Source organism: Carcharhinus amblyrhynchos, chromosome 13 (assembly GCF_965287045.1).
Source record: "Carcharhinus amblyrhynchos chromosome 13, sCarAmb.v2.hapA, whole genome shotgun sequence".
NCBI classification, from domain to species: domain Eukaryota; kingdom Metazoa; phylum Chordata; class Chondrichthyes; order Carcharhiniformes; family Carcharhinidae; genus Carcharhinus; species Carcharhinus amblyrhynchos.
In genome coordinates, this window is record NC_137336.1 from 78,432,557 (window position 1) to 78,442,384 (window position 9,828).

Consider the following 9,828-nt stretch of genomic DNA (forward strand, 5'->3'; position numbering starts at 1 on the left):
ATTTTTAAGACGCGGGTTGATGGGTTTTTGATAAGAGAGGGGATTAAGGGTTATGGGGAGAGGGCGGGAATGTGGAACTGAGCCACGACAGATCAGCCATGATCTTATTGAATGGCGGGGCAGGCTCGAAGGGCTAGATGGCCTACTCCTGCTCCTATTTCTTATGTTCTAATGTTCTTAATAGGGTGAAATTTTTATGAGGTATAGGAAGGTACTTGATTTACCTGAATTTCATTAGTTTATATCTTTTTGTTTTCAAAAACGCAGTGGGGGTGGGCAATCTTTCATCTTTCTTTCAACATTTGATTTGGATTCTGGTTTGAGAGCGGAGCTACCTTTCACACAGGAAGATTCCTGATGAGTCTTGAAAGAAAGCTTCTCAGATTCCCATCTGGTAAGTGAGTCTCCACAGCTAAATTCTGTGTTCAAATTTATCATAAATATACAAACAAGTCTTACATTTAAATAAGGTTCATTAATGTTGTCTATGTTTACCAAACTATCTTCAGTTACATTTTGCTGAGAACTAACTATATATTCTATAAGCAGGCTGCAAGATATATGTGAACCTATATCACCCTTAACATTATTAGCAGAATACAAATTGTTTTCATGTCAGACGAACGCTTTCTATCATGTTGACATGGTTAACACTTGAATTATTCCTTCATATCAAAGGCCAGATTCTGAGGATGCTGGAAATCTGGAATCAAATAAAAACAGGAAACATGGAAACACACAGCAGGTCTGGAAACATGTGAAAGGAGAAACAGAGTTAAGTTTACAAAGTTAACTTGCAGCTCTGGAGAAAAATCACGTGGACTGTATGCCTTTAACCAGTTTGTCTCTCCTCAGAGATGCTGCCAGACCTGTGGAGAGGGAAACAGAGCTACAATTTCCAGACAACACGTCGCTTCTTTGGAGACGAAGGTAAACTGTTTCTGTCTTCACTGAGGACGGTCTCAACAGGGATCTTGGGTTCATGTCGCACTATCTGTAACCCCCGTGACTTGCCTGGGTTTGCAAAACCTCACTCACTGTACTGTCTGGAGACAATACACATCTCTTTAAACTGTGATCAGTGCTCCTTCCACTCACATTATCAGCCACTTCAGGTCTTGAACAGCAGGTTAGGTGTAAGGATTCGCATTCTAATCAGTAATCTCTAAACTGTCTGTGCTTTATATGCTCTGTCTGAGGCCAGAACTCTCCATTCACCTGACGAAGGGGCTAACCTGAAAGCTTGTGAGTATATTATCAAATAAATAGGTTGGACTAAAACCTGGTGTTGTCAGACTTTTTACTGTGTTCACTGATTCTACCAGACTTGCTGAGTGAAGTGATTGACACAGATAAGCTCAATTGTTTTAATTTGTAAGGCTTTCAAGTGTTTATAGTGTGTAACTTTAGAAAATAAACATCAAGCAATCAAAAACCCAACAGTAACAGTCATAACAATACGATGATCAGGAAATATTTATAGTTTGAGGATTCAAATATTATTCCAGGACATTAACAAAACAATCTCAAATGGCTTTCACCACCATCACTAAGGTATCAACCATAAACATGTTCAGACTCCATCAATAAAGACTACCCAGGCATTTTCTCAAACACCATCATTACTCAGCAGATCTCAAATGGGTACACCTACAATATTAAAGACTGATATGATCTCCATCATTATTAAACTGATCTCAAATCATTCTTAACTCCAGCACGGATGGTGGAAATTGCTAAAATTATATTTACCATTATTATTTTACTATTTTCAATGTTACATAATATTAAACATAAGAACATAAGAAATAGGAGCAGGAGTAGGCCATCTAGCCCTTCGAGCCTGCCCCGCCATTCAATAAGATCATGGCTGATCTGTCGTGGCTCAGTTCCACATTCCCGCCCTCTCCCCATAACCCTTAATCCCCTCTCTTATCAAAAACCCATCAACCCGCATCTTAAAAATATTTAGCGAGGCAGCCTCCACCACTTCAACGGGCAGAGAATTCCAGAGATTCACCACCCTTTGAGTGAAGAAGTTCCTCCTCAACTCCATTCTACACCGCCCCCCCTTTGTCTTGAGGCTGTGCCCCCTAGTCCTACTGTCCTTTCTGAGCGGGAAGAGTCTCTCCACCTCTATCCTATCCATCCCATTCATCATCTTATACGTCTCAATGAGGTCTCCCTTCATTCTTCTAAACTCTAACGAGTACAAGCACAGTTTATTCAGCCTCTCCTCATAGCTCAACCCCCTCAACTCCGGTATCAGCCTAGTAAACCTCCTCTGCACTCCTTCCAAGGCCAAAATATCTTTGCGCAGGTGCGGCGCCCAAAACTGCACACAGTACTCCAGCTGCGGCCTCACCAATGCCCTATACAGCTGCAGCAAGACCTCCCTACTTTTATATTCAATCCCCCTCGCTATGAAGGCCAGCATCCCATTCGCCTTCCTGACCACCTGCTGCACCTGCAAGCTGGGTTTTTGCGACTCATGCACAAGGACCCCGAGGTCCCTCTGCACCGTCGCCTGCTGCAGTTTTTCACCACGTAAGTAATAGTCCTTCCTACCAAAGGGGACCACCTCACACTTGCCAACATTAAATTCCATTTGCCATTTCCTGGCCCATTCGCCCAGCCTATCTAGATCCTTCTGCAGACTCTCCACACCCTCCGCACAATTTGCCGTTCCCCCAATCTTGGTGTCATCAGCAAATTTCGACACCCTACACTCGGTTCCCTCCTCCAGATCATCTATATAAATGGTAAATAGCTGAGGCCCCAGCACCGACCCCTGGGGCACTCCACTAGTCACCATCCGCCAATCCGAATAGCACCCGTTGACCCCCACTCTCTGCCTCCTATTTGACAACCAATCCTCTATCCACGCTAACACCCTACCCCCAACTCCATGTCCCCTGACCTTCTGCAATAACCTCTTGTGAGGTACTTTGTCAAACGCCTTCTGAAAATCTAGAAAGACCACATCCACCGGCTCTCCTCTATCCACCGCCCTAGACACATCCGCATAGAATGCCAGTAAATTTGTCAGACACGACTTCCCTTTAATGAAACCGTGCTGCGTCTGCTCTATCAAGCAATTCCCTTCAAGATGCCTCGCAATTTCCTCCTTAATGACAGATTCTAACATTTTACCCACCACACTTTAGTAAATAAACATCAAGCAATCAAAAACCCAACAGTAACAGTCATAACAATACGATGATCAGGAAATATTTATAGTTTGAGGATTCAAATATTATTCCAGGACATTAACAAAACAATCTCAAATGGCTTTCACCACCATCACTAAGGTATCAACCATAAACATGTTCAGACTCCATCAATAAAGACTACCCAGGCATTTTCTCAAACACCATCATTACTCAGCAGATCTGAAATGGGTACACCTACAATATTAAAGAATGATATGATCTCCATCATTATTAAACTGATCTCAAATCATTCTTAAATCCAGCATTGATGGTGGAAATTGCTAAAATTATATTTACCATTATTATTTTACTATTTTCAATGTTACATAATATTAAACATAAGAACATAAGAAATAAGAGCAGGAGTAGGCCATCTAGCCCTTCGAGCCTGCCCCACCATTCAATAAGATCATGGCTGATCTGTCGTGGCTCAGTTCCACATTCCCGCCCTCTCCCCATAACCCTTAATCCCCTCTCTTATCAAAAACCCATCAACCCGCGTCTTAAAAATATTTAGCGAGGCAGCCTCCACCACTTCAACGGGCAGAGAATTCCAGAGATTCACCACCCTTTGAGTGAAGAAGTTCCTCCTCAACTCCGTTCTACACCGCCCCCCCTTTATCTTGAGGCTGTGCCCCCTAGTCCTACTGTCCTTTCTGAGCGGGAAGAGTCTCTCCACCTCTATCCTATCCATCCCATTCATCATCTTATACGTCTCAATGAGATCTCCCCTCATTCTTCTCAACTCTAACGAGTACAAGCCTAGTTTATCCAGCCTCTCCTCATAGCTCAACCCCCTCAACTCCGGTATCAGCCTAGTAAACCTCCTCTGCACTCCCTCCAAGGCCAAAATATCCTTGCATATGTGTGGCGACCAAAACTGCACACAGTACTCCAGCTGCGGCCTCACCAATGCCCTATACAGCCGCAGCAGGACCTCCCTACTTTTATATTCAATCCCCCTCGCTATGAAGGCCAGCATCCCATTCGCCTTCCTGACCACCTGCTGCACCTTCAGGCTGGGTTTTTGCGACTCATGCACAAGGACCCCGAGGTCCCTCTGCACCGTCGCCTGCTGCAGTTTTTCGCCACGTAAGTAATAGTCCTTCCTACCATTATTCCTATCAAAGTGGACCACCTCGCACTTGCCAACATTAAATTCCATTTGCCAGTTCCTGGCCCACTCGCCCAGCCTATCTAGATCCTTCTGTGTTCTCAAACACCATCATTACTCAGCAGATCTCAAATGGGTACACCTACAATGTTAAAGACTGATATGATCTCCATCACTATTAAAATGATCTCAAATCATTCTTAAATCCAGCATTGATGGTGGAAATTGCTAAAATTATATTTACCATTATTATTTTACTATTTTCAATGTTACATAATATTAAACATAAGAATATAAGAAATAGGAGCAGGAGTAGGCCATCTATCCCTTCGAGCCTGCCCCGCCATTCAATAAGATCATGGCTGATCTGTCGTGGCTCAGTTCCACATTCCCGCCCTCTCCCCATAACCCTTAATCCCCTCTCTTATCAAAAACCCATCAACCCGTGTCTTAAAAATATTGAGCGAGGCAGCCTCCACCACTTCAACGGGCAGAGAATTCCAGAGATTCACCACCCTTTGAGTGAAGAAGTTCCTCCTCAACTCCGTTCTAAACCACTCCCCCTTTGTCTCGAGGCTGTGCCCCCTAGTCCTACTGTCTTTTTTGAGCGGGAAGAGTCTCTCCACCTCTATCCTATCCATCCCATTCATCATCTTATACGTCTCAATGAGATCTCCCCTCATTCTTCTAAACTCTAACGAGTACAAGCCTAGTTTATTCAGCCTCTCCTCATAGCTCAACCCCCTCAACTCCGGCATCAGCCTAGTAAACCTCCTCTGCACTCCCTCCAAGGCCAAAATATCCTTGCGTAAGTTATGCAGTATACAGGAGTACGCGATTTGAGACGGTTCTTTATGGCAGTTTGGTCAGCAGAGTAAAAGCCTAAAAGATATAAGTGTTTGTAGCAAGTTGTATCAAAACGTGGCTCAATGAGATGAAACAAATGGTGCATGGATGTTTTTGCAAGCGAAAATCAGCCTCCAGTTCCATTACATGAATTAATTTCACTCCATTCGGTGTTTTATTTACATTAATCCATTGGTATTAATTGTGGGTGACGTGACTGGGAAATTAACATGTGGCACCAAAATTGACCATGTCGTTGATAGTGAAAAGTAGTTTCTGGAATAACATCAATGCATTGGTTGATTGGGTGATTAAGTGGTAAACGTAATGAAGCTGAGAGAAGGATTCAATAGGGTCTTTTAAGAGACTTCTGGATGAGTATATGGGACTTAGTAAGATAGAGGGTTATAGAGAAGCCTAATAGAGATATGTTCAGAGCAACTTGTGGGCCAAAGGGCCTGTTGTTCTATAGTTTTTCTATGTTCTATGCTCTAAGTGTGGGGTAATATATTTGGGGCGAGATGCAAAACAGGGGAATTCATATTAAATGGGACACCATTTGGAGGGATGGAGGAGTTGAGAGACATCGGACTGCATGTCCACACGTCCATGGAGTTGGCAAGAGAGGTGAATAATGTGGTGAAGAAAGTATATGAAATGTGCTCCTTTATTGGACAGAATGTTACTTTTCTTTAAAAAAAAGGAAGGAGTACACTGATAGAAATGTTTCATATACTGAGTGGACCACAGCTGGAGTCTTCCGTACAATTTTAGCCGCTGCACAAAGGATACTATGACTGTGGGGAGAGCGCAGATGTGTCTGATAGGATAGAGGTGGAGAGACTCTTCCCGCTCAGAAAGGACAGTAGGACTAGGGGGCACAGCCTCAAGATAAAGGGGGGCAGTTTAAAACGGAGTTGAGGAGGAACTTCTTCACTCAAAGGGTGGTGAATCTCTGGAATTCTCTGCCCGTTGAAGTGGTGGAGGCTGCCTCGCTAAATATTTTTAAGACGCGGGTTGATGGGTTTTTTGATAAGCGAGGGGATTAAGGGTTATGGGGAGAGGGCGGGAAAGTGGAACTGAGCCACGACAGATCAGCCATGATCTTATTGAATGGCGGGGCAGGCTCGAAGGGCTAGATGGCCTACTCCTGCTCCTATTTCTTACGTTCTTATGTTCTTATTGAATGTTGCCATGAGGAAATGTTTAACAGACTAGGATTGTTTCCTTTGAAATGAGGAGGATGAAGGGTGGCGCGATCAATGTGCAGAAGATGATGGTTAGCCAAAATTGGGTGGGCAGAGTTACACTGTGGGTGGGTGTGACATGTGGAGTAGTGTTAAAGTCGCTCAGCATATAATCCAGGGACTCAACCTCATAATTTTGGGATGGGGATCAAATGCTAGCACAGAACTGGTGCAACATAAATTGAAATCAACTGATGTATTTGAAATTAGCCTAGCCTCAACTATGGTGACAACGATGTTATTAGCGATTGTCATTAAAATCCATGGGTTTCACTGATGTTATTTAATGAAGGAATTTGCTTTCCTTTCACTGACATATGGCTTCAGGTCAGATAACATGGTGGTTGACTCTGACTGTCTATCTGAAATGTTCAGGCAAGCCATTCATTTCAGGGATAATTCGGAATGGATATCAAGTGTTGACCTTGCAAGTGACTCCAACATCCCATTAAGGGATTACATTTTAAAAAAACTGTTTTGAGCAACCTAAACACTTTTTGACAAACACCAATTTAACATCGGGTTAGTTAACAACTTTTTCCATCATAACTTCTACTGACATAAGAACATAAGAACATAAGAAATAGGAGCAGGAGTAGGCCATCCAGCCCTTCGAGCCTGCCCCGCCATTCAATAAGATCATGGCTGATCTGTCGCTGCTCAGTTCCACTTTCCCGCTTTCTCCCCATAACCCTTAATCCCCTCTCCTATCAAAAACCCATCAACCCGCGTCTTAAAAATATTTAGCAAGGCAGCCTCCACCACTTCAACGGGCAGAGAATTCCAGAGATTCACCACCCTTTGAGTGAAGAAGTTCCTCCTCAACTCCGTTCTAAACCCTTTTATCTTGAGGCTGTGTCTCCTAGTCCTACTGTCTTTTTTGAGCGGGAAGAGTCTTTCCACCTCTATCCTATCCATCCCATTCATCATCTTATACGTCTCAATGAGATCTCCTCTCATTCTTCTAAACTCTAACGAGTACAAGCCGAGTTTATTCAGCCTCTCCTCATAGCTCAACCCCCTCAACTCCGGTATCAGCCTAGTAAACCTCCTCTGCACTCCCTCCAAGGCCAAAATATGAGTAAAATAATGACATATTAGTAAAATGATGTGTAACTGTGTAATTAGAAATAATTCATTGCATGTGTGGTGCATTCAATTGTCAGAAGAAAATAGTGTCAATTGCAATATATTTTGATCCAGAATACGCTAAAATATCTTCTTGATATCCTTCAACTAATATTTTATTTAATCGTTGCAGCTTCTCCATACAACTGCGCAGTAGTTGCGTGAATGTCAAGATAACGGGTAGCTGAAACCTTTTATTTTAGTACCAGCTGAAGGTATTCAACAGGAACTCAGTGAAGTCTTCAATTTGAATGCTTATTCAATGAAAATCTTAATAAATGCTTTCCCTGCAAGAGTTTGCTTTTCAAAATGCTACTCTAACACTTATTTCTAATGTTCATTTTACAGAATGTGAGCTGCTGGCAAGAGGTACCGATCACGGACTGTGGAGAGAACAAAGAAAAATCTAGACCAATTCGGGAAAACAAAAATGCCAGAGCTGCTCAAATGTTCAAGAACCCTTTTCTTCCTCTAGAGAAACCAAAACTGTAACTTCACCTGTTCTGAACTGGGATGGGCACTTGGATGAATTTAAGGACAATATTGACATTGCTCATAAGATGAGAAATACAGAACGTCAGTGCATGTCATACACCTTGGAGGCAGGCACGAGTGTCTCAAATTGTGTTCAGTTTCATCCACTACAAACTGCTCCCAGGATGTTCAGTGCAAGCGACCCCATTGCATTGCAGATGAATGTATATAGGCTGAAGCCCAATAACTTGTTGTTGAAGAATGCAGGAGCATGTCAGCATTTTTCTGAAGAAGCTGTTCACAAACGTGTGGAGGAAACTTTCATCCTCTATACAGTGGGTATTTACTGCTATTCAATCCTTCGTCTGTCAGTTATTCCCATAATGTGGGTATGCCGGCGTTGGACTGGCGTAAACACAGTAAAAAGTCTGACAACACCAGGTTTTAGTCCAACCGATTTATTTGATAGACTCACAAGCTTTCGGGGTTAGCCCCTTCGTCAGGTGAATGGAGAGAGAACTCTCCATTCACCTGACGAAGGGGCTAACCCCGAAAGCTTGTGAGTATATTATCAAATAAATAGGTTGGACTAAAACCTGGTGTTGTCAGACTTTTTACTGCAGTTATTCCCATACAGCATAGATACCTGCAATATGTCCAAGATACGTCAAAGAGATTGCTACCTGCTGTGTTAACAGCATTCGCAAATAAGCAATGTTATTGGAGAGGTTGGATTCCAGCAGCTCTCCGATTCACACTCCATCTGGGATTTTTTTTCATCAAACCACCAACTGCGTGACTAAGTAATTTAAATTATGGATACAAGCATTGAGAAAGGCACTTCCTGGAGGCACTGCATTTCCTAATTGAGTCCAGGAACACATTAGCCATTTCTGCCAAAGTGACATCTGTGTCAGCACTTACAATTTCCGATGTGTTTAATTGCATAGTGCAGACTCATTTATTGGACACTATGATATTCGCCAGTGTGAAGTGCTGATAAACGTGGTGTGGATTAATCCAATGGCTTGGTGTTGTTCAAAGGTTTGGACTTGATATAACTGTGACCAGAGCTGACAAATGTGACTGCTATCAGTGGCTGGAGTTGTTCGATCTTCAACTGAAAAGGTAATTATACTGCAGTTCTGCCATAAATCATATAAGTTATGTCATTGCCATAAATGTATAAAATATATTTTAAAAATACACAGAGCAAGATGCAACATGTGTTCAAACCGTCGTTGTATAAGATGCAATGTCCACCAGTGAGAACAACAGCACTTACTATGTTGAGAGATACAGAACATTAGATTCTTCTATTGCCATTAATCACCATCATTCGGAAATTTGTTTCATGCAATAATGATACCTACCGAATTTAACGGGTATGTTATTTCTCCAATTTTGCTTGTTCTTCACAAATCAAGTGCCGATTACCCCCTTCAGAGTAACTACTGTGGAAAACAGGTGATTGAGAATGGCCATCATTTCTTAAAATGTTTATTTAATTAACTTCTGTTTACTGAAGTAGCGTGCCAAGGTCCATAAACCAATGGACATGACGCTTTTAGCTGTGTTGAAATAACCACAGCATCAATGTTTTGGTGAACAAATAATCAAAATCTCAGTTTTCTATAACTCCAAGTGGAAAGATGTTTAATGAATGTAACAGAGAAAATGAACGCTACCACCACAATGCCATGAATTCCAAATTGTTTGCAGTCGTTGGCATTGATTCACAATAAAGCTCAGCTGGAGAAATTACACAGAATAACGTCAAAGAGATGAATTCAAATGCATCAAAGCA

General features: G+C 42.3%; 1 long non-coding RNA gene across 2 annotated transcripts; it reads left to right on the forward strand.

Moving 5' to 3' along the window:
- Nucleotides 1-220: 220 nt before the first annotated feature.
- Nucleotides 221-8,219, forward strand: LOC145351607 (uncharacterized). Of its 2 annotated transcripts, XR_013888434.1 has the most exons (4): nucleotides 221-394; nucleotides 679-745; nucleotides 858-930; nucleotides 7,896-8,219. It is a non-coding gene; the product is annotated as an uncharacterized LOC145351607 (long non-coding RNA). The 2 variants fall into 2 exon arrangements; XR_013888433.1 differs by lacking the exon at nucleotides 679-745 and having other exon boundaries at nucleotides 856-930.
- Nucleotides 8,220-9,828: the final 1,609 nt, after the last annotated feature.